This window comes from Zingiber officinale, chromosome 9B (assembly GCF_018446385.1).
Source record: "Zingiber officinale cultivar Zhangliang chromosome 9B, Zo_v1.1, whole genome shotgun sequence".
NCBI classification, from domain to species: domain Eukaryota; kingdom Viridiplantae; phylum Streptophyta; class Magnoliopsida; order Zingiberales; family Zingiberaceae; genus Zingiber; species Zingiber officinale.
In genome coordinates, this window is record NC_056003.1 from 17,244,713 (window position 1) to 17,271,821 (window position 27,109).

At 39.9% G+C, this 27,109-nt stretch overlaps 8 non-coding genes and 2 pseudogenes across 8 annotated transcripts; 9 read left to right on the forward strand and 1 right to left on the reverse strand.

Annotated features, from left to right (window-relative positions):
• The window catches only part of LOC122022854, a 74,422-nt pseudogene that overhangs the window by 10,212 nt on the left and 37,101 nt on the right, over positions 1-27,109 (reverse strand).
• On the forward strand, positions 777-974 carry LOC122025880. The gene has a single exon (XR_006123902.1). It is a non-coding gene; the product is annotated as a U2 spliceosomal RNA (small nuclear RNA).
• Positions 2,053-2,234, forward strand: LOC122025985 (annotated as a pseudogene).
• On the forward strand, positions 3,867-4,063 carry LOC122025868. Its single transcript, XR_006123891.1, has one exon. It is a non-coding gene; the product is annotated as a U2 spliceosomal RNA (small nuclear RNA).
• LOC122025856 lies at positions 17,180-17,377 on the forward strand. The gene has a single exon (XR_006123880.1). It is a non-coding gene; the product is annotated as a U2 spliceosomal RNA (small nuclear RNA).
• LOC122025832 lies at positions 18,954-19,151 on the forward strand. The gene has a single exon (XR_006123858.1). It is a non-coding gene; the product is annotated as a U2 spliceosomal RNA (small nuclear RNA).
• LOC122025844 lies at positions 20,576-20,773 on the forward strand. Its single transcript, XR_006123869.1, has one exon. It is a non-coding gene; the product is annotated as a U2 spliceosomal RNA (small nuclear RNA).
• On the forward strand, positions 22,187-22,384 carry LOC122026029. The gene has a single exon (XR_006124002.1). It is a non-coding gene; the product is annotated as a U2 spliceosomal RNA (small nuclear RNA).
• Positions 23,804-24,001, forward strand: LOC122025809. Its single transcript, XR_006123836.1, has one exon. It is a non-coding gene; the product is annotated as a U2 spliceosomal RNA (small nuclear RNA).
• LOC122025821 lies at positions 25,406-25,603 on the forward strand. Its single transcript, XR_006123847.1, has one exon. It is a non-coding gene; the product is annotated as a U2 spliceosomal RNA (small nuclear RNA).

Here is a 27,109-nt window from a genome sequence, read left to right on the forward strand (position 1 = left end):
CTTTTCCTTCGGAAAATATTAATGAAGTAAACGGCGAAAACTTTTCCACCGTGGAAACTTTTCCTTAATTTTGTTTTCCACTCTTCCAAGTAAACAGAGCCTTAAGCTTGTGTAAAGTTGTCAGAAATAAAAGAAAAAAAAATCCCTCAATACATTTCTAGAAGAAGAAGAAAAAAAATATTAGAGTAAGATTTTATACTACAACTTTTATCGTATCATACAAATCTACTAAATCTGATTTAAATTAACATACATAATCATTTTAGTTATGTGTTGAATAAGTAATCACATAATTAAATATATGAAAATAAAATATAATTTAATATTATTTATTTAACTTTTGAAATATTCATTTTAATCAAATAGAATTAAATTATATATATATATATATATATATATATATATATATATCAGGGATTATGATCTATTGTTGGATTTAAAATTCTTCATCAGTTCATATCAATATCTAATAATAGTTGATCTACTAAAGAGACATGCCATTTAACAAATGATATTATTTTTGTTTACACTTTCATTTCTTTGAAGTGCTTGAAGAAATTAAGGACTTGGTATAATTTTCCTTGAGTCGGTGTGGGACTAGTAGTGTTTCCTTATTTTTGTTTTTTCTTTTATGTATTGTATTAATTGACTTATTATGGCATGAGACAATACTAAAAAGGGCGAAGAGCATGGAACTATACTCCCACATCGTTGAATTAAGCACTTTGTGTGCTATTTGGATCTTTAAAAGAAGGTAGGATGGAAAAATAAAATTCATACCTTTCTCGGCCTTTTGGCTAAGATCAAGTGTAGTATCTGTTCTTATCAGTTTAATATCTGATACGTGGGCCATTAGTCCACTATGATATTAAATTATTTTTTTATGGGGAGAGGGTTCATTTCAATAGCTTGCTATTGGAATCCTCGTGTGTCGTTCTTGCGTTGCACTATTGCAAGATTCAGGCGCACCCGACCAAGTGTAATTTAAATATCAAGATTTGCCACTAAGAGCCTTCTAAGTGACATCATTGAAGTAGAAAAAGGAAAGTGTGATCCCAACAAATTGAGTTGTTATATTGACGGAGAGCTTTGGTGGAGAAGTGAGGCTAGTAACTCTGGTATGATATGAGACTATAATACAATGGGTGAAGAGCATGGAACTATTGTCCCACTTTGATTTTTTTTTTTTTAATGAAGAGAGATTATCATAGTAGTTTGCTATAGATTGGACATCGAGTAATGGTCCTTATCCACATTAATACTCCCACACCAACTCAGGAATTTCCTTCTCGAATGGGTTGGTTTTGGTTCTTGATGATAACAAAAACCAATACAATTTGGCTGGCTATGGGTGTTGATGATGATAAAAACCAATAATACAACTAGGTTTTAGTTCATTTTTATACAAAAATTCAAATATTTAGAATCCTCAAACTCTCTTTGTTGCCATCTCGCCAAAGGTTGACAATTTGGGTTGGGTCGATTTTTTTATAAATATCTTAACTCGAATTCGATCCGAATTCGAATTCAATCCTAAATTCAAACTCTACCAATCCGAACCCGAACTGAATAATCCTAAATATGATTCAAAATGACTTGTTTAACTATTTTTCTTATAATTTTTTACTTTTATCTCAATACTTTTTCATTATCATACTAACATTAATAGTAATATACATAAAAATATTTTAATTTTAAAAGAAAATTTAATTTAACTCCCAACAAACTCACTAAACCTCAAATTCAGGTCAACTTGAATCCGATCCAAATCCGACCCAAAAATTTTCAACCCAAAACTCTTCAATCCGAACATGACCCGAACTCAAAAATTTCTTATCTGAATCTATTTTTTTTGGGTGAACTTAGATTGAATCATTAGATCGAATTACTTTTTAACACTCCTAGTCTCACCTTACCGTTGAACCTTACTCTTAAGCTTTTGTAAAGTTGTCAGAAATAAAAGAAAAAAAGTCCCTCGATACATTTATAAAAGAAGAAAAAGAAAAATATTAGAGTAAGATTTTATACTATAACTTCTATCGTATTATACTAATCTACTAAATCTGATTTAAATTATCATACATAATCATTTTAATATCTGATACGTGGGCCATTGGTCCACTATGATATTAAATTATTTTTTATGCGGAGAGGGATTATTTCAATAGCTTGCTATTGGAATCCTCGTGTGTCGTTCTTGCGTTGCACTATTGCAAGATTCAGGCGCACCCGACCAAGTGTAATTTAAATATCAAGATTTGCCACCAAGAGCCTTCTAAGTGACATCATTGAAGTAGAAAAAGGAAAGTGTGATCCCAACAAAATGAGTTGTTATATTGACGGAGTGCTTCGGTGGAGAAGGGTGAAGTGAGGCTAGAAACTCCTGGTATGACATGAGACTATACTACAAAGGGTGAAGAGCATGGAACTGTAGTCCCACATTGATTTTTTTTTAATGAAGGGAGAATATCATTGTAGTTTGCTATAGCTTGGACATCGAGTAATGATCCTTATCCACATTAATACTCCCACATTAACTCAGGAATTTCCTTCTTGGTTTTGGTTCTTGATGATAACAAAAACAAATACAATTTGGCTGTCTTTGGTTGTTAATGATGATAAAAACCAATAATACAACTAGGTTTTAGTTCATTACTATACAAAAATTTAAATATTTAGAATCCTCAAACTCTCTCCCATCTCGCCAAAGGTTGACAATTTGGGTTGGGTCGATTGTTTTGAAAAATATCTTGACTCGAATTTGATCCGAATTCGAATTGAATCCTAAATTCAAACTCGACCAATCTGAACCCGAACTGAATAATCCTAAATATGATTCAAAATAACTTGTTTAGCTATTTTTTTTCTATAATTTTTTACTTTTATCTCAATACTTTTTCATTATCATAATAACATTAATATTAATATACATAAAATTATTTTAATTTTAAAAGAAAATTTAATTTAACTCCCAACAAATTCACTAATCGTCAAATTCAGGTCAACTTGAATCCGATCCAAATCCGACCCGAAAATTTTCAACCCAAAACTCTTCAATCCGAATATGACCCGAACTCTAAAATTTCTAATCTGAATCTAATTTTTTTCGGTTCAACTTAGATTGAATCATTAGATTGAATTTATTTTTAACACTCCTAGTCTCACCTTACCGTTGAACCTTACTCTTAAGCTTGTGTAAAGTTGTCAGAAATAAAAGAAAAAAAAATCCCTCAATACATTTATAGAAGAAGAAAAAAAATATTAGAGTAAGATTTTATACTACAACTTTTATCGTATCATACAAATTTACTAAATCTGATTTAAATTAACCTACATAATCATTTTAGTTATGTGTTGAATAAGTATTCACATAATTAAAATTATGAAAATAAAATATAATTTAATATTATTTATTTAACTTTTGAAATATTCATTTTAATCAAATAGAATTAAATTTTATATATATATAAATATATATATATATATATATATATAGCAGGGATTATGATCAATTGTTGGTTTTAAAATTCTTCATCAGTTCATATCAATATCTAATAAGAGTAGATCTGCTAAAGAAACATGTCATTTAACAAATGATATTATTTTTATTTTCACGTTCATTTATTTGAAGTGCTTGAAGAAATTAAGGACTTGGTATAATTTTCATTGAGTCGGTGTGGGACTAGTAGTGTTTCCTTGTTTTTGTTCATATTTTTCTTTTATGTACTGTAGTAATTGACTTATTATGGCATGAGACAATACTAAAAAGGGCGAAGAGCATGGAACTATAGTCCCACATCGTTGAATTAAGCGCTTTGTGTGCTATTTGGATCTTTAAAAGAAGGTAGGATGGAAAAATAAAATTCATACCTTTCTCGGCCTTTTGGCTAAGATCAAGTGTAGTATCTGTTCTTATCAGTTTAATATCTGATACGTGGGCCATTGGTCCACTATGATATTAAATTATTTTTTATGCGGAGAGGGATTATTTCAATAGCTTGCTATTGGAATCCTCGTGTGTCGTTCTTGCGTTGCACTATTGCAAGATTCAGGCGCACCCGACCAAGTGTAATTTAAATATCAAGATTTGCCACCAAGAGCCTTCTAAGTGACATCATTGAAGTAGAAAAAGGAAAGTGTGATCCCAACAAAATGAGTTGTTATATTGACGGAGTGCTTCGGTGGAGAAGGGTGAAGTGAGGCTAGAAACTCCTGGTATGACATGAGACTATACTACAAAGGGTGAAGAGCATGGAACTGTAGTCCCACATTGATTTTTTTTTAATGAAGGGAGAATATCATTGTAGTTTGCTATAGCTTGGACATCGAGTAATGATCCTTATCCACATTAATACTCCCACATTAACTCAGGAATTTCCTTCATTGATTTTTTTTAATGAAGGGGGATTATCATAGTAGTTTGCTATAGCTTGGACATCGAGTAATGGTCCTTATCCACATTAATACTCCCACACCAACTCAGGAATTTCCTTCTCGAATGGGTTGGTTTTGGTTCTTGATGATAACAAAAACCAATACAATTTGGCTGGCTTTGGTTGATGATGATGATGATAAAAACCAATAATACAACTAGGTTTTAGTTCATTTCTATACAAAAATTTAAATATTTAGAATCCTCAAACTCTCTTTGTTGCCATCTCGCCAAAGGTTGACAATTTGGGTTGGGTCGATTTTTTAAAAAATATCTTGACTCGAATTCGATCCGAATTCGAATTCAATCCTAAATTCAAACTCGACCAATCTGAACCCGAACTGAATAATCCTAAATATGATTCAAAATGACTTGTTTAGCTATTTTTCTTGTAATTTTTTACTTTTATCTCAATACTTTTTCATTATTGATCCGGCGGTAACGACGGGGGACCCCCTTTGAGGGAAGTCAACGCCACGTGGAGGTCAAAGGTCAAACGGCCGACCGGAAAAGGGGATGCCGACCGGACGAGCGGGATTCTAGCAGAATCAAAAACGACCCGGCGAGGACTCGGGGTTCCGACGCTCATGGGAACAGGTTCGCCTGGCCGAGCGGGCAACCCGCTTTGCCGAAGCGTGAAACATCCAGACTGTGGAAGCCGTCTCAGCCAATCACCCGGTCGGACCTATACTTAGGCCCCGTCAGACGATTGTAGATGGCCGAGCGATTGGACGCTTAGCGGCAGGGAAAAGAAGACAAGGGCAAGGGGACATTAGGGAACATCATTCTCTGACAGCAGGTATGTTCGACAACCAGGCCATACATAGAATCGCAATCAAGGAATGATCTTCGTCCCATCAAAGAGGTGATGGATCAGTAGTAGTTGGTGTTAGGCATGTTCTCGACAAACTCATGCTAAGTAGGTGCCAGGACACGTACACCTCGGTAGGTGTGCGCAAGCCTCCCCACAGCCTATAAGAGCCTTCATACTTCGCCGAGGTATGCGATCCTTCATTTCAAGCCACTCGCTTCTCTTGCCCGACTTGACGTGAGGGTCGCCGCTGAACCCCTTCCGGCCTCGACTTTGCAGTCTGGAGCTCTCATACTCAAAGAGCCACGCCATCGGTGCGGAGCCACGTGCCCAAAGATCCATCGATTCGCCGCAGGATCAATTTGCCGTCTGGGAACGCACGCATCCGAGCGGAAGCAATGGACGGTGGGACCATCAGACAATGACGCCTTCCACGGAGGAGCTCGGACGCCGATCGAGTCAAGGGCACTAAGCTCGTGGAACAATGAAACATGGCACAAGCCGAGCGGATGGAGCAACAGCGGCCTGCAAAGCCGAGCGGAAGCACCCCGGCCACGGCCCGCTTCATCGCCCTATTCAGACGCCCCGGTTGCAATTTTCACCGTGATCGAGGATTTTCATCCGATGTGGCGCCCATGCGAGACAACAGAAAAGGCTTCGCCCGAGCGGATCAACCGACAATTTTCAGAGGCCATCCTGCGGGACCCTCTTCCAAAGCATTATGTTCCACCGACGATCGGGGAATACAATGGAACCACCGACCCGGACGATCATCTGGGTAAGTTTGACAACACCGCTACCCTACACCAATACACAGATGGAGTAAAGTGCCGGGTATTCCTTATCACTCTCTTGGGATCGGCGCAACGGTGGTTTCGGAGGCTGCCGGACGGATCCATCACAAGTTTTAAGGACTTCCGCACGACCTTCCTCCACCATTTTGCAAGCAGTCGGTGTTATCAGAAGAACAGTGTTAGTCTATTCGCCATCAAACAAGAGCCCAGAGAATCGCTCCGAGCTTACATCCAGCGATTCAACCGGGTGGCCATGGATATCCCAACGGCCACCTCAGAAACAATGATGAATGCATTCACTCAGGGTCTGACAGATGGTGACTTCTTCCGCTCGCTCATTCGAAAGCCACCCCGGGATTATGATCATATGCTGCACCAGGCCAACGAGTACATCAACGTGGAGGAAGCCCAAGCGGCCCGAAGGAAAGAAGCTCCAATCGAGCGACAATCCCCTGTCGAGCGGAAGCCTCACACTGGTCACCAGCCGCCTAGAGGACCGCGAGCTGAAGCAGCCCGCCCTCAGCCACATGCAAGATCCCACGCCATTCAAGAAGTATCTGCCGGGCGGCCCAAACCTAAAAAGAAGGTATGGACCCCAATGTTTTGCTCATTCCACCGGACGGACACACATAATACAAGAGATTGCCGGAGCCTTCCCCTGATCGCCCACCCCGTGCCCCGGGGTGGCCACCGTCGATCGCCATCGTCCGACAGGCGACAACGACACCGTGAAGCCGATCGACGACAGTCTCTCGAGCGGTATCACCCTTAGAGGCACGAGGACAATCCCCGGGTGTCTAAGGAACGGCCTAGGTCGTCCGCTCGGGAATAAGAAAATAGAAGTAACACTTCCCGAGGCGAAATCAACATCATCGCTGGGGGGGGGGGGCGACCGGAGGCGACTCCAACAAAGCAAGGAAGACAAGCGCCGATGTCCAGATCCATGCGGTCAAGTTGAGCCAAGAACGGGCGGCGGTCCGAAATCATTCGGGCCGGGGACTGGAAGGAGTCGGTGCCACATGATGACGCTCTCCTCATCAAGCGGTAATAGCTAACTATACTATTCACCGCGTTTATCGATACAGAAGCTCGGTCAATATTATATTCAAGAAGGCCTTGACCAACTGCAAATAGATCGAGCCGAGCCGCTACCCATGACAACCCCCTCACGGGTTTACGGCATGAAGTTCTTGGGGACAAGTCCGACCGCTATTCTCACCGGAGAGGAGCCGCTCGGAAGGACGTGGACTACAAACTTCGTCGTTGTCGACTCTCCCTCAAAGATAATGTTATCTTGGGCGGCGACTCGGCGAGTTGAGTGGCCGTCTCCACCTTCCACCAGAAAATCAAGTTCCCGGTGGAAGATAAAGTGGGAGAAGTGCGAGGAGACCAGCTGGCAACTCGGCGATGCTACGTCGAGATGGTCCGAGCTGAAGCTAATTCCGCTCGAAAGTCGCTACGGATCGAGGTAAACGCCATAACCGAAAAACCACCCTCTTTGGTGTATGAAGAAAAAGAGGAAGTGCAGATTCACCCAACCTGATCGGAGGCTACCACATTCATTGCGGCCGATCTGGAGGCGAGCCAAAAAGAGGAAGTGATCAAATGTCTCCAGAGAAACTGTGATGTCTTCGTATGGTCAACACATGTGCTGCCAGGAATTTCGCCAAGTATAGCGCAGCACGAGCTCCACGTCCGACCGGACGCTCGGCCGGTGAAGCAAAGGAAGAAGGACTTCAGCGCAGAACAAAATGCCATCATCCGAGCGGAGGTCGAGAAGCTCCTGGAGGTCGGCCACATACGCGAGGTCCAGTTCCCGAGCTGGCTGGCGAACGTGGTACTAGTCTCCAAACCGGGCAACAAGTGGAGAGTTTGCATCGATTTCCGGGATCTCAACAAAGCATGCCCAAAGGACTTTTATCCTCTTCCCCGAATTGATCAACTGGTGGACTCCACAGCCGGCTGCGAGTTGATATGCATGCTCGACGCCTATCAAGGCTACCATCAAGTGCCGCTCACCCGAGAAGATCAAGAGAAGGTCAGTTTCATTACAGCCGACGACACTTACTACTATAATGTGATGCCGTTCGGACTGAAGAATGCGGGGGCAACTTACCAGCGCTTGATGAACAAAGTGTTCAAGGAGCAGATCGGGCGAAATCTGGAAGTATACGTGGATGATATTCTCATCAAGTCCGTCCGAGCGGCCGATCTCTTTAAAGACATGGAGGAGACTTTCCGAACGCTGAGGAAGTATGGAGTTAACCTGAACCCTCAGAAGTGCCTGTTCGGAGCAAAATGCGGACGTTTCTTGGGATATATAGTGACCGAGCGGGGCATCGAGGCAAATCCCAACAAGGTGAAAGCATTACAAGATATGCCGCCCCCCAAGAAATCTGAGGGAAGTACAGCGTTTGACCGGTCGGATAATAGCATTGTCCAGATTCATCTCGAAGACGGCCGATCGGAGCCTCCCATTTTTCAAAATCTTGCGCAAAGCTACTAAGTTTCAGTGGGATGAAGAATGTGATCGGGTATTTGAAGAACTGAAGACATATCTGATATGTATTAACAACTAGCCAAGCCAACTGTAGGTGAGCCGCTATGTATCTATTTATCTTCATCCGAGCAGGCAGTAGGCTCGGCATTAGTGAGGGCGAGCAGAGAAGAACCTGTGTATTTCTTAAGCCATATTTTAAAAGACGCTGAATCTCGCTACACCGAACTCGAGAAGCTGGCTTTTGCTTTGGTCCTCGCCGCTCGGAGACTTCGTCCTTATTTCCTAGCACATACAATCATCGTCCGGACGAATAGCCCATTGGGGAGAGTGCTGCTGAACCCAGAAGCGTCCGGACGGCTCATCAAGTGGACAACGGAGTTGAGCGAGTTTGATATTCAGTATCAACCCCGGTCGGCAATAAAGGCGCAATCCTTGGCAGATTTTGTCACCGAGGTGCAAAAGCCCGAGCCCGAAGCTATGTGGAAAATTTTCGTGGATGGGTCGTCCACTCGGCTCGGAAGTGGAATTGGGGTGTTATTACTCTCTCCACAAGAAGAACGGATGCATCTATCCATCCGGCTGGAATACAGAGCCACAAACAACGAAGCGGAGTATAAAGCCCTCATAGCCGGCTTGCAGGCAGCCCAGCATATAGGAGCCGGTCGGGTGACAATCCATTCGGACGCCCAGTTGGCCTCTCAACAACTCTCGGGCACTTTTGAGATTAACAACGCTCGGCTCAAACTTTACGCTGAAGCCTTCGAAAAGCTCAAGGCTAACTTCAGAGAGGTCATTATCCGAAAGATACCCCGAGCGAAAAATCAGGCGGCAGATGAGTTAGCCAAACTAGCAAGTTCAATATCACCGGTCGTCATCCAGCAGCCAATTAAACAAGTAGCTTTGGTGGCTCACGTCGATCGGATGGAGGGCCTCGCGTTTCCGAGCGATTGGAGGACGACCATCATGGAGTTTCTTCGATCGGGGGCAACACCATCCGATCGGGAAGCAGCCCAGCTATTAAGGAGGAGAGTCGATCGGTTCACGCTCATTGGAGACCAACTCTACAAGAAGGCCTTCTCTCACCCACTGTTGAAGTGTGTGAGCTCGGAAGACGCGGAATACATCCTCCAAGAAGTGCACCAAGGGTCGTGCGGCGGACATCCGGGCGGACGATCACTGGCCAGGAAGATCCTGCTGGCCGGATATTTCTGGCCAACCCTGCAAGCAGACGCCGCTCGGATCGTCGCGGCGTGCCTCTCCTGCCAGAAGTACCACAACTTCTCCCACTGACCGGCAGAGGAGATGAAAGCATCTACCGTATCTTATCCGTTCGACCAATGGAGAATGGATATTGTGGGTTCGTTCCCTATGGCGACCGGTCAGCGGAAGTTTCTACTGGTGGCGGTCGACTACTTTTCTAAATGGGTGGAGGCCGAGCCGCTGGCGAAGATCACCGAGCAAATGGTCAAAAAGTTCATCTGGCAGCATATAATCTGTCGGTTTGGCATTCCTCGTCGGCTCATATCTGATAATGGGTGGTAGTTCATCGGGAAGCAGCTCGAAGAATGGTGCAACAGTTATGGCATTAAACAACACTTCACTTCCGTGGCATATCCCCAGAGTAACGGCCAAGCGGAAGTAACCAACAGAGAAATACTCAGAATTTTCCGAGCTCGACTCGACCACATAGGAGGAAGCTGGGTGGACGAGCTGCCGGGCGTCTTATGGGCTATCCGCACGACCCAAAGGAAGGAACGGGCGTCACGCCATTTCATTTGGTGTACGGCGGCGAAGCAGTTATCCCAGTTGAAGTTGGCATAGAGTCCGTCCGGATCTAGAACTATGACGATGACAATGCCGAGCGGAGGAACATGGAATTGGACTTGATTGATGAAGAGCGAGCCAAAGCGTCCGTCCGGCTGATGGCGTACCGGCAGAGGATGAAGCAGAACTACAACCGGCGCGTGATCCCTAGAGCCTTCCAAGTCGGCGACCTAGTTTGGAAGAAAGTAAAGCCGGTCGGCGACGTTGGCAAGCTAGAGGCTCCTTGGGCGGGTCCCTTCAAAGTCATCGAAAAGCTCCGCTTGAGTGCTTATTATTTAGAAGATGAAGATGGACGGCAATTGGAATGACCATGGAGCGCAAATCATCTCCAGCCGTACTGAGCTGGGTGAGAGGTGCGCTGATGTAATTCATTTGGTGTATCTCTTGGTTGCCTGTGTTCTTTTAATGCAGGAAGCAAAATGATAACGCATTTGGCAATCTTCGCCGAACGACAGTGTTGAAATTAGCCTTAAAGGTCGTCGAGCTCTGACGTTAAAAATCGAGAGTCGAGCCGGTGACTATAAACCCCCCGGCCGGAAGACCGTCGAGGTCTGACATTAAATATCGAGAGTCGAGCCGGTGACTATAAACCCTCCGAGTGGAAGACCGTCGAGCTCCGACGTTAAAAATCGAGAGTCAAGCCGGCGACTATAAATCCCCCGGCCGGAAGACCGTCGAGCTCCGATATTAAATATCGAGAGTCAAGCCGGCGACTATAAACCCTCTGAGCGGAAGACCGTCGAGCTCCAACGTTAAAAATCGAGAGTCGAGCCGGCGACTATAAACCCCCCGGCTGGAAGACCGTCGAGCTCCGACATTAAATATCGAGAGTCGAGCCTGCGACTATAAACCCTCCGAGTGGAAGACCGTCGAGCTCCGACGTTAAAAATCGAGAGTCGCGCCGGCGACTATAAACCGTCGCACCGGCGACTATAAACCCCCCGGCCGGAAGACCGTCGAGCTCCGACGTTAAAAATCGAGAGTCGCGCCGGCGACTATAAACCCCCCGGCCGGAAGACCGTCGAGCTCCGACGTTAAAAATCGAGAGTCGTGCCTATAAACCCCGCCCTACAGGACCGAGCTCCGACGTTAAATATCGAGAGTCGAGCCGGCGACTATAAACCCTCCGAGCGGAAGACCGCCGAGCTCGACGTTAAAATCGAGAGTCGCGCCGGCGACTATAAACCGTCCGAGACCGCTGAGCTCCGACGTTAAAAATCGAGAGTCGCACGGCGACTATAAACCTCGGTGGAAGACCGTCGAGCTCGACCTTAAAATCGAGTCGGCGGCGACTATAAACCCTCCGAGCGGAAGACCGTCGAGCTCCGACGTTAAAAATCGAGAGTCGCGCCGGCGACTATAGATCCCCCGACCGGAAGACCGTCGAGCTCCGACGTTAAATATTGAGAGTCGCGCCGGCGACTATAAACCCTCCGAGCGGAAGACCATTGAGCTCCGACGTTAAAAATCGAGAGTCGAGCCGGCGACTATAAACCCCCCGGCCGGAAGACCGTCGAGCTCCGACGTTAAATATCGAGAGTCGAGCCGGTGACTATAAATCCTCCGAGCGGAAGACCGTCGAGCTCCGACATTAAAAATCGAGAGTCGCGCCGGCGACTATAAACCCTCCGAGCGGAAGACCGTCGAGCTCCGACGTTAAAAATCGAGAGTCGCGCCGACGACTATAAACCCCCCCGCCGGAAGACCGTCGAGCTCCGACGTTAAATATCGAGAGTCGCGCCGGCCGGAAGACCGTCGAGCTCCGACGTTAAATATAGAGAGTCGCGCCGGCGACTATAAACCCCCCGGCCGGAAGAAGACAATAAAGAAGGACTTTGTAAGTCAATTGGGCAGATCGGTCAAGTAACCAAAAGTACTTCGTGAATGTCCGACGGAAATCCCGTTTGCAAAATAGGATATATTCAGCTGAGCGGACTAGCTATGCAAAATACTTCATAAAAATCCCTTTCGAACATAAGAAAGGTGGGAGGAAAGGCGAATAACGAGGATAATTAAGGGAACACGAACAACGGTAGTTGGTAATCCGAGCGGCCAGCACACATACTAATTAATAAATGAGAAAGCAAGCGAAAGGATAGCATTTAAGACATTAAGGCCGAGCGCCTGAATTACAAAAAAGTGATCATTTTTAGCTGAGCGGCCGAATTACATATACACTTCTATTCTAAAAAATCGTAAAGATCCTTCGGGATGTTGTCGAGGAGCGCCACTTGATCTGCGGCTGGGATGAGAGCGGATTCGGGAAGAAGACCCTTGGACTTCAAATATGTTATGGTGGCGGTCATAGCAAGGTCGAAGGCAGTGTACATCCATTCGCATACTTTCTCTGAAAATTCAGCCGAACGGATGTAGTTTAGCCGCAGGGCTGCGACTCGGCCAGGCTCAGCGTCTTGATATTCCTTGAATGCTGCTTGGGAGGCTGCGAGGGACTCCTGTAGAGTTTTCAGCTCTTCCTTATGCTTATTTGCATCTGCCGAGCGGCCCGCCTTCTCTCCATCGAGCTGCTCCATCAACTCCTTTACTTTCTGCTCCAAGCCCCGAGCTTCGACATTCTTTTTCTTCAGATCGGAGATAGCCGTGTTTTTCCGAGTGGTGGCTAGGCTTATTTTTTGGTCGAGCGTCTTGACTTGCCGCTCGAGCTCGGCCAAAGTGTGGCCCTGATCGGCCGTCTTCTTCTGCTCGGCCGTCAACAAGTCTTGGGCCTTCTTGAGCTCTTTCTGCAGCTCAGAGTAAGAAGGGCCTTGGGAGCCGGGCGGACTGCCTGCAGCCTTCAGTCTTCTCAATTCTTCGTCCACCATCGCCAGACGGTTGGAGACAGCGATCTCCTCCACCCATCTCTGACAAAAGAAAAATTGTTAATAGCCGATCGGAAAGAATGCATGAAAAAAAAAAACTTAAGAAGAAAATGCACTTACCCCGGTGGCCTCCCGCATGTGGCTATTGGCCAGACTGCCGAGCGGAATCATAGCGACGCGTGCTCGAGCGTCGGCCCACATTTCGGCTAAGGGCCCCTTCATTGTGATAATGTGCTCGGGCGCGGTCGGTCGATCGGCCTCGGGCAGCAATTCTTCGGTTAGGAGGTGAAGTGAGACCTTGACGGTGCGGCGCCGACCGGGAGTGGTATGGGCGGAAGCCGGGGACGGATCGGAGGCTGGCGCAGAGAACTGGGACAAAATTGTTGAACGCTGGACTTGGCGGGGAGCGGGCGGAAGGACGCTGACTGGAACGGCCTCAAGAGGGTCCGCCGACGCGTCCAAGTGCGATGGAGTCCGATCGGAGGAAATCGCCTCGACCTCTGGAGCTTTGCCGCGAGAAGCTGCGGTGGTCCGTTCGGCCGGCTGGACCGCAGAAGTAGCCGAGCGGAGGGGTGTCTCGATGCGGTGCCTCTTTTGTCGGAGAGGGCGCTCCTCCTCCTGAGCGGAGCCTCCCTCCCGAACAGAAGGCTCTCGACTAGCCGTTGCGGCAGCCGCTGGCTCCGGGATAGAAGCCTGAGCGGCCGACTCCCCCGCGTTCGTACCGCTCTCTCCTTCACGCGAGCCGACCGGCTCAATGCCTAGCGCCTCCATTTCTTTGGCAGCTGCGGCCTCAAGTGCCGCCGCCTTCCTCTTCAGAATGCCGGCCATCACGGATTCCATGACGATGTTCGCTGCAGAGAAAAAAAGGAGAAAATCAGTTAGCAATCAAGGCAAATATACAAGTAAAATTCTTACCGAAGCTGCTCGGGAGGGGGGGTCCTGATCGGACTCAGGCCGAATATGTACATCACCCCTTCTGGTAAGAACTTGTTGATGTCGATCCTCAGACCGGCCAGCATGTTGGCAGCATGAAGATAGTCCGGTCGGGTCTTGAACCTTTTGAGCTCAGGGGAGACTGGCGGTCCGATCTGCCATTGGGTTCGGAAGGGGGCCCGTTCGGGAAGGCGAATATAAAAGTAGAATTCTTTCCAATGCTTATTGGAAGAAGCTAGTTTATTGAAGAAAACTAAACTGGGCCGAGCCTGGAACATGTATGTGCCCGGCTCAGACTGTTTAGGGTAGTAGAAATAGTAGAAAACCTCCGGTCGGAGGGGAATGTTATGGATTTTGAATAGGACGATAATGCCGCATAGAAGGCGGAAAGTGTTGGGAACTAGGCTTCCGAGCGGAATGCCGAAAAAATTACAAACGTAATGATAAAGGGATGAATTGGAAGTCGCAGATTGGCAGTGAACTGGTTGCGGAAAACACAAAAGGCTCTGCGCGGCGATTTGTGTGGCCGAGCGGAGGGAGTGGGTAAAATAATTTCAAGGTCGGAGGGGATGTCAAAAGTGTCTATCAAAATATCGGCGTCGTGCCGATCGAAGTGCGACTCCATGGTTGTATACCATGGGCCGAGGGCTTGGTCTTGTGGCTGTGAGGAGCTAGCCATTGTCCGAGCGGACGAAACCAAAAAAGACGAAGAAAGGTGTAGGATAAAAGAAAGAAGAAAGCAAACGAAACGATGCCCCGAGGATCGAAACTCGGGAAAGAAATGCAAAGAAAACACAAGAACCAAAGAGAGAAAGAAGGAGAACCTTACAACGAGGAGGAGGATCGAGGGAAGAGCACCGGAGATCGCCGAAAATAGGAGAGCAAGATCGCCGGAAATCTGGAGCGCGAGAAGCAGCGGTGAGCACGCGACAGCAGAAATACGGCGATGGGTGAAGACGAAGGCTTTATAGGATTAAGCCCGAGCGGCCTCGGCCGTCGATTGCAGGTCACGAGAACCGAAGTCCGCATCTGGCCGTCCATTTCGAACTGCCTTGATCCCGTCGGAACACCACGCCGCCGCCGTACAATGACGGCAGCATCCCACGTGGCATTCAGCCACTGGAACGCATTTAATGAGCGCGTGCTCGACCTTAATGATGGAGATTGGCGAAACTTTCGAAAAGATACCGAGGAGGGTTGGCGTTAACTGGCGTTTTAGCTGCCCCCGTGGGAGCCGAGCGGAGGACAGTTGCTTATGGACGCCGCTCGGCGAAACTGATGGCCTAGTCAGTTGGACTAATCGCCTCCTTCGACTAGACTTGAAGGGGAGGCAAGTGATTCGGCGGTAACGACGGGGGACCCCCTTTAAGGGAAGTCAACGCCACGTGGAGGTCAAAGGTCAAACGTCCGACCGGAGAAGGGAATGCCGACCGGACGAGCGGGATTCTAGCAGAATCAAAGACGACCTGGCGAGGACTCGGGGTTCTGACGCTCATGGGAACAGGGTCGCCTGGCCGAGCGGGCAACCCGCTCGGCCGAAGCGTGAAACATCCAGACTGTGGAAGCTGTCTCAGCCAATCACCCGGTCGGACCTATACTTAGGCCCGGTCGGACGATTGTAGATGGCCGAGCGCTTGGACGCTTGGCGGCAGGGAAAGGAAGACAAGGGCAAGGGGACATTAGGGAACATCATTCTCTGACAGCAGGTATGTTCGACAACCAGGCCATACATAGAATCGTACGGCGGAATGATCTTCTGTCCCATCAAAGAGGTGATCAGACTGTAGTAGTATGGTGTTAGGCATGTTCTTCTGACAAACCCATGCTAAGGTATGGTGCCAGGACATGTGTACACCTCGGTAGGTGTGCGCAAGCCTCCCCACAGCTCTATATAAGAGCCTTCATACTTCGCCGGAGGTACGCGATCCTTCATTTTCGAAGCCATTTCCTTCGTTTCCTCTTGCCTGACTTGAGCGTCGGAGGGTCGTCGCCGGGAACCCCTTCCCGGCCTGACTTCTTTGCAGGTTCGCCGGAGCTCCATACGGTCAGTCAGAGAGCCATGTCATCGATCTGGAGAGCGCCACGTGCCCAGCGTCCATCGATTCAGCGTTCGGACAAGATCAATTATCATACTAACATTAATATTAATATACATAAAAATATTTTAATTTTTAAAGAAAATTTAATTTAACTCCCAACAAATTCACTAAACCACAAATTCATGTCAACTTGAATCCGATCCAAACCTGACCCAAAAATTTTCAACCCAAAACTCTTCAATCCGAACATGACCCGAACTTAGAAATTTCTAATCTGAATCTAATATTTTTCGGGTCAACTCAGATTGAATCATTAGATCGAATTACTTTTTAACACTCCTAGTCTCACCTTACTGTTGAACCTTACTCTTATGCTTGTGTAAAGTTGTCAGAAATAAAAGAAAAAAAATCCCTCAATACATTTATAGAAGAAGAAGAAGAAAAATATTAGAGTAAGATTTTATACTATAACTTCTATCGTATCATACTAATCTACTAAATCTGATTTAAATTATCATACATAATCATTTTAGTTATGTGTTGAATAAGTAATCGCATAATTAAAATTATGAAAAAAATATAATTTAATATTATTTATTTAACTTTAGAAATATTCATTTTAATAAAATAGAATTAAATTATATATATATATATATATAGCAGGGATTATGATCTATTGTTGGTTTTAAAATTCTTCATCAGATCATATCAATATCTAATAAGGGTTGATATGCTAAAGAGACATGTCATTTAACAAATGATATTATTTTTGTTTTCACGTTCATTTCTTTGAAGTGCTTGAAGAAATTAAGGACTTGGTATAATTTTCCTTGAGTCGGTGTGGGACTAGTAGTGTTTCCTTGTTTTTGTTCATATTTTTATTTTATTTACTGTATTAATTGACTCATTATGGCATGAGACAATACTAAAAAGGGCGAAGAGCATGGAACTATAGTCCCACATCGTTGAATTAAGCGCTTTGTGTGCTATTTGGATCTTTAAAAGAAGGTAGGATGGAAAAATAAAATTCATACCTTTCTCGGCCTTTTGGCTAAGATCAAGTGTAGTATATGTTCTTATCAGTTTAATATCTGATACGTGGGCCATTGGTCCACTATGATATTAAATTAATTTTTTATGGGGAGAGGGTTCATTTCAATAGCTTGCTATTGGAATCCTCGTGTGTCGTTCTTGCGTTGCACTATTGCAAGATTCAGGCGCACCCGACCAAGTGTAATTTAAATATCAAGATTTGCCACCAAGAGCCTTCTAAGTGGCATCATTGAAGTAGAAAAAGGAAAGTGTGATCCCAAGTGACATCATTGAAGTAGAAAAAGGAAAGGGTGAAGTGCATGGAACTGTAGTCCCACATTGATTTTTTTTTTTTAATGAAGAGAGGTTATCATAGTAGTTTGCTATAGCTTGGACATCGCGTAATAGTCCTTATCCACATTAATACTCCCACACCAACTCAGGAATTTCCTTCTCGAATGGGTTGGTTTTGGTTCTTGATGGTAACCAAAACCAATACAATTTGGGTTGTTGTTGATGATGATAAAAAACAATAATAAAACTAGGTTTTAGTTCATTTCTATACAAAATTTCAAATATTTAGAATCCTCAAATTCTCTTGGTTGCCATCTCGCTAAAGGTTGACAATTTGGGTTGGGTCGATTTTTTTAAAAAAATATCTTAACTCAAATTCGATCCGAATTCAAATTCAATCCTAAATTCAAACTCGACCAATCTGAACCCGAACTAAATAATCCTAAATATGATTCAAAATGACTTGTTTAGCTATTTTTCCTATAATTTTTTTACTTTTATCTCAATACTTTTTCATTATCATACTAACATTAATATTAATATACATAAAATTTATTTAATTTTAAAATAAAATTTAATTTAACTCCCAACAAATTCACTAAAACTCAAATTCAGGTCAACTTGAATTCGATCCAAATCCGACCCGAAAATTTTCAACCCAAAACTCTTCAATCCGAACATGACCCGAACTCAAAAATTTCTAATTTGAATCTAATTTTTTTCGGGTCAACTCAGATTGATTTATTAGATCGAATTACTTTTTAACACTCTTAGTCTCACCTTACCGTTGATCCTTACTCTTATGCTTGTGTAAAGTTGTCAGAAATAAAAGAAAAAAAAATCCCTCAATACATTTATAGAAGTAGAAGAAAAAAAATATTAGAGTAAGATTTTATACTATAACTTCTATCGTATCATACTAATCTTCTAAATCTGATTTAAATTATCATACATAATCATTTTAGTAATGTGTTGAATAAGTAATCACATGATTAAAATTATGAAAAGAAAATATAATTTAATATTATTTATTTAAATTTAGAAATATTCATTTTAATCAAATAGAATTAAATTATATATATATATATATATATATATATATATATAGCAGGGATTATGATCTATTGTTGGTTTTAAAATTCTTCATTAGTTCATATCAATATCTAATAAGTGTTGATCTGCTAAATTGACATGTCATTTAACAAATGATATTATTTTTGTTTTCACTTTCATTTCTTTGAAGTGCTTGAAGAAATTAAGGACTTGGTATAATTTTCCTTGAGTCGGTGTGGGACTAGTAGTGTTTCCTTGTTTTTGTTCATATTTTTCTTTTATGTACTGTATTAATTGACTTATTATGGCATGAGACAATATTAAAAAGGGTGATGAGCATGGAACTATAGTCCCACATCGGTGAATTAAGCGCTTTGTGTGCTATTTGGATCTTTAAAAGAAGGTAGGATGGAAAAATAAAATTCATACCTTTCTCGGCCTTTTGGCTAAGATCAAGTGTAGTATCTGTTCTTATCAGTTTAATATCTGATACGTGGGTCATTGGTCCACTATGATATTAAATTAATTTTTTATGGGGAGAGGGTTCATTTCAATAGCTTGCTATTGGAATCCTCGTGTGTCGTTCTTGCGTTGCACTATTGCAAGATTCAGGCGCACCTGACCAAGTGTAATTTAAATATCAAGATTTGCCACCAAGAGCCTTCTAAGTGACATCATTGAAGTAGAAAAAGGAAAGAGCCTTCCAACTCAAGAATTTCCTTTTCGAATGGGTTGGTTTTGGTTCTTGATGATAACAAAAACCAATACAATTTGGCTGGCATTGGTTGTTGATGATGATAAAAACCAATAATATAACTAGGTTTTAGTTCATTTCTATACAAAAATTCAAATATTTTGAATCCTTAAACTCTCTTGGTTGCCATCGCCAAAGGTTGACAATTTGGGTTGGGTCGATTTTTTTTTTTAAAATATCTTAACTCGAATTCTATCCGAATTCAAATTCAATCCTAAATTTAAACTCGACCAATCTGAACCCGAACTAAATAATCCTAAATATGATTCAAAATGACTTGTTTAGCTATTTTTCCTATAATTTTTTTACTTTTATCTCAATACTTTTTCATTATCATACTAACATTAATATTAATATACATAAAATTTATTTAATTTTAAAATAAAATTTAATTTAACTCCCAACAAATTCACTAAAACTCAAATTCAGGTCAACTTGAATTCGATCCAAATCCGACCCGAAAATTTTCAACCCAAAACTCTTCAATCCGAACATGACCCGAACTCAAAAATTTCTAATTTGAATCTAATTTTTTTCGGGTCAACTCAGATTGATTTATTAGATCGAATTACTTTTTAACACTCTTAGTCTCACCTTACCGTTGATCCTTACTCTTATGCTTGTGTAAAGTTGTCAGAAATAAAAGAAAAAAAAATCCCTCAATACATTTATAGAAGTAGAAGAAAAAAAATATTAGAGTAAGATTTTATACTATAACTTCTATCGTATCATACTAATCTTCTAAATCTGATTTAAATTATCATACATAATCATTTTAGTAATGTGTTGAATAAGTAATCACATGATTAAAATTATGAAAAGAAAATATAATTTAATATTATTTATTTAAATTTAGAAATATTCATTTTAATCAAATAGAATTAAATTATATATATATATATATATATATATATATATTATAGCAGGGATTATGATCTATTGTTGGTTTTAAAATTCTTCATTAGTTCATATCAATATCTAATAAGTGTTGATCTGCTAAATTGACATGTCATTTAACAAATGATATTATTTTTGTTTTCACTTTCATTTCTTTGAAGTGCTTGAAGAAATTAAGGACTTGGTATAATTTTCCTTGAGTCGGTGTGGGACTAGTAGTGTTTCCTTGTTTTTGTTCATATTTTTCTTTTATGTACTGTATTAATTGACTTATTATGGCATGAGACAATATTAAAAAGGGTGATGAGCATGGAACTATAGTCCCACATCGGTGAATTAAGCGCTTTGTGTGCTATTTGGATCTTTAAAAGAAGGTAGGATGGAAAAATAAAATTCATACCTTTCTCGGCCTTTTGGCTAAGATCAAGTGTAGTATCTGTTCTTATCAGTTTAATATCTGATACGTGGGTCATTGGTCCACTATGATATTAAATTAATTTTTTATGGGGAGAGGGTTCATTTCAATAGCTTGCTATTGGAATCCTCGTGTGTCGTTCTTGCGTTGCACTATTGCAAGATTCAGGCGCACCTGACCAAGTGTAATTTAAATATCAAGATTTGCCACCAAGAGCCTTCTAAGTGACATCATTGAAGTAGAAAAAGGAAAGAGCCTTCCAACTCAAGAATTTCCTTTTCGAATGGGTTGGTTTTGGTTCTTGATGATAACAAAAACCAATACAATTTGGCTGGCATTGGTTGTTGATGATGATAAAAACCAATAATATAACTAGGTTTTAGTTCATTTCTATACAAAAATTCAAATATTTTGAATCCTTAAACTCTCTTGGTTGCCATCGCCAAAGGTTGACAATTTGGGTTGGGTCGATTTTTTTTTTTAAAATATCTTAACTCGAATTCTATCCGAATTCAAATTCAATCCTAAATTTAAACTCGACCAATCTGAACCCGAACTAAATAATCCTAAATATGATTCAAAATGACTTGTTTAGCTATTTTTCCTATAATTTTTTTACTTTTATCTCAATACTTTTTCATTATCATACTAACATTAATATTAATATACATAAAATTTATTTAATTTTAAAATAAAATTTAATTTAACTCCCAACAAATTCACTAAAACTCAAATTCAGGTCAACTTGAATTCGATCCAAATCCGACCCGAAAATTTTCAACCCAAAACTCTTCAATCCGAACATGACCCGAACTCAAAAATTTCTAATTTGAATCTAATTTTTTTCGGGTCAACTCAGATTGATTTATTAGATCGAATTACTTTTTAACACTCTTAGTCTCACCTTACCGTTGATCCTTACTCTTATGCTTGTGTAAAGTTGTCAGAAATAAAAGAAAAAAAAATCCCTCAATACATTTATAGAAGTAGAAGAAAAAAAATATTAGAGTAAGATTTTATACTATAACTTCTATCGTATCATACTAATCTTCTAAATCTGATTTAAATTATCATACATAATCATTTTAGTAATGTGTTGAATAAGTAATCACATGATTAAAATTATGAAAAGAAAATATAATTTAATATTATTTATTTAAATTTAGAAATATTCATTTTAATCAAATAGAATTAAATTATATATATATATATATATATATAGCAAGGATTATGATCTATTGTTGGTTTTAAAATTCTTCATTAGTTCATATCAATATCTAATAAGTGTTGATCTGCTAAATTGACATGTCATTTAATAAATGATATTATTTTTGTTTTCACTTTCATTTCTTTGAAGTGCTTGAAGAAATTAAGGACTTGGTATAATTTTCCTTGAGTCGGTGTGGGACTAGTAGTGTTTCCTTGTTTTTGTTCATATTTTTCTTTTATGTACTGTATTAATTGACTTATTATGGCATGAGACAATATTAAAAAGGGTGATGAGCATGGAACTATAGTCCCACATCGGTGAATTAAGCGCTTTGTGTGCTATTTGGATCTTTAAAAGAAGGTAGGATGGAAAAATAAAATTCATACCTTTCTCGGCCTTTTGGCTAAGATCAAGTGTAGTATCTGTTCTTATCAGTTTAATATCTGATACGTGGGCCATTGGTCCACTATGATATTAAATTAATTTTTTATGGGGAGAGGGTTCATTTCAATAGCTTGCTATTGGAATCCTCGTGTGTCGTTCTTGCGTTGCACTATTGCAAGATTCAGGCGCACCTGACCAAGTGTAATTTAAATATCAAGATTTGCCACCAAGAGCCTTCTAAGTGACATCATTGAAGTAGAAAAAGGAAAGAGCCTTCCAACTCAAGAATTTCCTTTTCGAATGGGTTGGTTTTGGTTCTTGATGATAACAAAAACCAATACAATTTGGCTGGCATTGGTTGTTGATGATGATAAAAACCAATAATATAACTAGGTTTTAGTTCATTTCTATACAAAAATTCAAATATTTTGAATCCTTAAACTCTCTTGGTTGCCATCTCGCCAAAGGTTGACAATTTGGGTTGGGTCGATTTTTTTTTTAAAATATCTTAACTCGAATTCTATCCGAATTCAAATTCAATCCTAAATTTAAACTCGACCAATCTGAACCCGAACTAAATAATCCTAAATATGATTCAAAATGACTTGTTTAGCTATTTTTCCTATAATTTTTTTACTTTTATCTCAATACTTTTTCATTATCATACTAACATTAATATTAATATACATAAAATTTATTTAATTTTAAAATAAAATTTAATTTAACTCCCAACAAATTCACTAAAACTCAAATTCAGGTCAACTTGAATTCGATCCAAATCCGACCCGAAAATTTTCAACCCAAAACTCTTCAATCCGAACATGACCCGAACTCAAAAATTTCTAATTTGAATCTAATTTTTTTCGGGTCAACTCAGATTGATTTATTAGATCGAATTACTTTTTAACACTCTTAGTCTCACCTTACCGTTGATCCTTACTCTTATGCTTGTGTAAAGTTGTCAGAAATAAAAGAAAAAAAAATCCCTCAATACATTTATAGAAGTAGAAGAAAAAAAATATTAGAGTAAGATTTTATACTATAACTTCTATCGTATCATACTAATCTTCTAAATCTGATTTAAATTATCATACATAATCATTTTAGTAATGTGTTGAATAAGTAATCACATGATTAAAATTATGAAAAGAAAATATAATTTAATATTATTTATTTAAATTTAGAAATATTCATTTTAATCAAATAGAATTAAATTATATATATATATATATATATATATTATAGCAGGGATTATGATCTATTGTTGGTTTTAAAATTCTTCATTAGTTCATATCAATATCTAATAAGTGTTGATCTGCTAAATTGACATGTCATTTAACAAATGATATTATTTTTGTTTTCACTTTCATTTCTTTGAAGTGCTTGAAGAAATTAAGGACTTGGTATAATTTTCCTTGAGTCGGTGTGGGACTAGTAGTGTTTCCTTGTTTTTGTTCATATTTTTCTTTTATGTACTGTATTAATTGACTTATTATGGCATGAGACAATATTAAAAAGGGTGATGAGCATGGAACTATAGTCCCACATCGGTGAATTAAGCGCTTTGTGTGCTATTTGGATCTTTAAAAGAAGGTAGGATGGAAAAATAAAATTCATACCTTTCTCGGCCTTTTGGCTAAGATCAAGTGTAGTATCTGTTCTTATCAGTTTAATATCTGATACGTGGGCCATTGGTCCACTATGATATTAAATTAATTTTTTATGGGGAGAGGGTTCATTTCAATAGCTTGCTATTGGAATCCTCGTGTGTCGTTCTTGCGTTGCACTATTGCAAGATTCAGGCGCACCTGACCAAGTGTAATTTAAATATCAAGATTTGCCACCAAGAGCCTTCTAAGTGACATCATTGAAGTAGAAAAAGGAAAGAGCCTTCCAACTCAAGAATTTCCTTTTCGAATGGGTTGGTTTTGGTTCTTGATGATAACAAAAACCAATACAATTTGGCTGGCATTGGTTGTTGATGATGATAAAAACCAATAATATAACTAGGTTTTAGTTCATTTCTATACAAAAATTCAAATATTTTGAATCCTTAAACTCTCTTGGTTGCCATCTCGCCAAAGGTTGACAATTTGGGTTGGGTCGATTTTTTTTTAAAATATCTTAACTCGAATTCTATCCGAATTCAAATTCAATCCTAAATTTAAACTCGACCAATCTGAACCCGAACTAAATAATCCTAAATATGATTCAAAATGACTTGTTTAGCTATTTTTCCTATAATTTTTTTACTTTTATCTCAATACTTTTTCATTATCATACTAACATTAATATTAATATACATAAAATTTATTTAATTTTAAAATAAAATTTAATTTAACTCCCAACAAATTCACTAAAACTCAAATTCAGGTCAACTTGAATTCGATCCAAATCCGACCCGAAAATTTTCAACCCAAAACTCTTCAATCCGAACATGACCCGAACTCAAAAATTTCTAATTTGAATCTAATTTTTTTCGGGTCAACTCAGATTGATTTATTAGATCGAATTACTTTTTAACACTCCTAGTCTCACCTTACCGTTGATCCTTACTCTTATGCTTGTGTAAAGTTGTCAGAAATAAAAGAAAAAAAAAATCCCTCAATACATTTATAGAAGTAGAAGAAAAAAAATATTAGAGTAAGATTTTATACTATAACTTCTATCGTATCATACTAATCTTCTAAATCTGATTTAAATTATCATACATAATCATTTTAGTAATGTGTTGAATAAGCAATCACATAATTAAAATTATGAAAATAAAATATAATTTAATATTATTTATTTAACTTTTTAAATATTCATTTTAATCAAATAGAATTAAATAATATATATATATAGCAGGGATTATGATCTATTGTTGGTTTTAAAATTCTTCATCAGTTCATATCAATATCTAATAATAGTTGATCTGCTAAAGAGACGTGCCATTTAACAAATGATATTAGTTATGTTTTCACTTTCATTTCTTTGAAGTGCTTAAAGAAATTAAGGACTTGGTATAGTTTTCCTTGAGTCGGTGTGAGACTTGTTGTGTTTCCTTGTTTTTGTTCATATTTTTCTTTTATGTCTTGTATTAATTGACTCATTATGGCATGAGACAATAGTGAAAAGGGCGAAGAGCATGGAACTATAGTCCCACATCGTTGAATTAAGCGCTTTGTGTGCTATTTGGATCTTTAAATGAAGGTAGGATGGAAAAATAAAATTCATACCTTTCTCGGCCTTTTGGCTAAGATCAAGTGTAGTATCTGTTCTTATCAGTTTAATATCTGATACGTGGGCCATTGGTCCACTATGATATTAAATTAATTTTTTATGGGGAGAGGGTTCATTTCAATAGCTTGCTATTGGAATCCTCGTGTGTCGTTCTTGTGTTGCACTATTGCAAGATTCAGGCGCACCCGACCAAATGTAATTTAAATATCAAGATTTGCCACTAAGAGCCTTCTAAGTGACATCATTGAAGTAGAAAAAGGAAAGTGTGATCCCAACAAATTGAGTTGCTATATTGACGGAGAGCTTTGGTGGAGAAGGGGAGAAGCGAGGCTAGTAACTCCTGGTATGACATGAGACTAAAGGGTGAAGAGCATGGAACTATTGTCCTACATTGATTTTTTTTAATGAAGAGAGATTATCATAGTAGTTTGCTATAGCTTGGACACCGAGTAATGGTTCTTATCCACATTAATACTCTCACACCAACTCAGGAATTTCCTTCTTGAATGGGTTGGTTTTGGTTCTTGATGATAACAAAAACCAATACAATTTGGCTAGCTTTGGTTGTTGATGATGATAAAAACCAATAATACAACTAGGTTTTAGTTCATTTCTATACAAAAATTCAAATATTTAGAATCCTCAAACTCTCTCGGTTGCCACAATTTGGGTTGGGTCGATTTTTTTTTAAAATATCTTAACTCGAATTCGATCAGAATTCGAATTCAATCCTAAATTCGAACTCGACCAATCGGAACCCGAACTGATTAATCCTAAATATGATTCAAAATGACTTGTTTAGCTATTTTTCCTATAATTTTTTACTTTTATCTCAATATTTTTTCATTATCATACTAACATTAATATTAATATATATAAAAATATTTTAATTTTAAAATAAAATTTAATTTAACTCCCAACAAATTCACTAAACCCCATATTTAGGTCAACCTAACTTCGATCCAAATCTGACCCGAAAATTTTCAACCCCAAACTCTTCAATCCGAACATGACCCTAACATAAAAAAATTCTAATCTGAATCTAATTTTTTTTGGGTCAACTCAAATTGAATCATCAGATCGAATTAATTTTTATCACTCCTAGTCTCACCTTACTATTGAACCTTACTCTTAGGCTCTGTTTACTTGGGAGAGTGGAAAGCAAAATTAAGGAAAAGTTTCCACGGTGGAAAAGTTTCCGTCGTTTACTTCATTAAAATTTTTCGAAGGAAAAGTAACGCAATCCCTCAGCGGATAATTTTGGAGCCAAAATCGATCACCTCAAAATCGGACGGAAAGCAGTGGATGGAAAAACAATGACGCATGTACCCCTTTTGCATTCACAAAATTACACCATATACCAAAAAAAATGACGCATGTAGCCTTTTTAACTCACAAAATTACACTATGTACAAAAAAAAAATGACGCATGCACTCTTTTTTATTTACAAAATTACATCATAAGTATTCACCTTCCTCTATCAAGGTAAACAAGTGTGCAAAGGAAAAGATTTCTTCACTCTTTCTTTTCTCTTCCTCCAAAGATAATTTTCTATCGTTGATTCCTTTCCTTTCCTCATCTACACTCTAGAGTAAACATAGCATTAAGCTTGTGTAAAGTTTTCAGAAATAAAAGGAAATAAATCCCTCAATACATTTATAGAAGAAGAAAAAAAAAATATTAGAGTAAGATTTA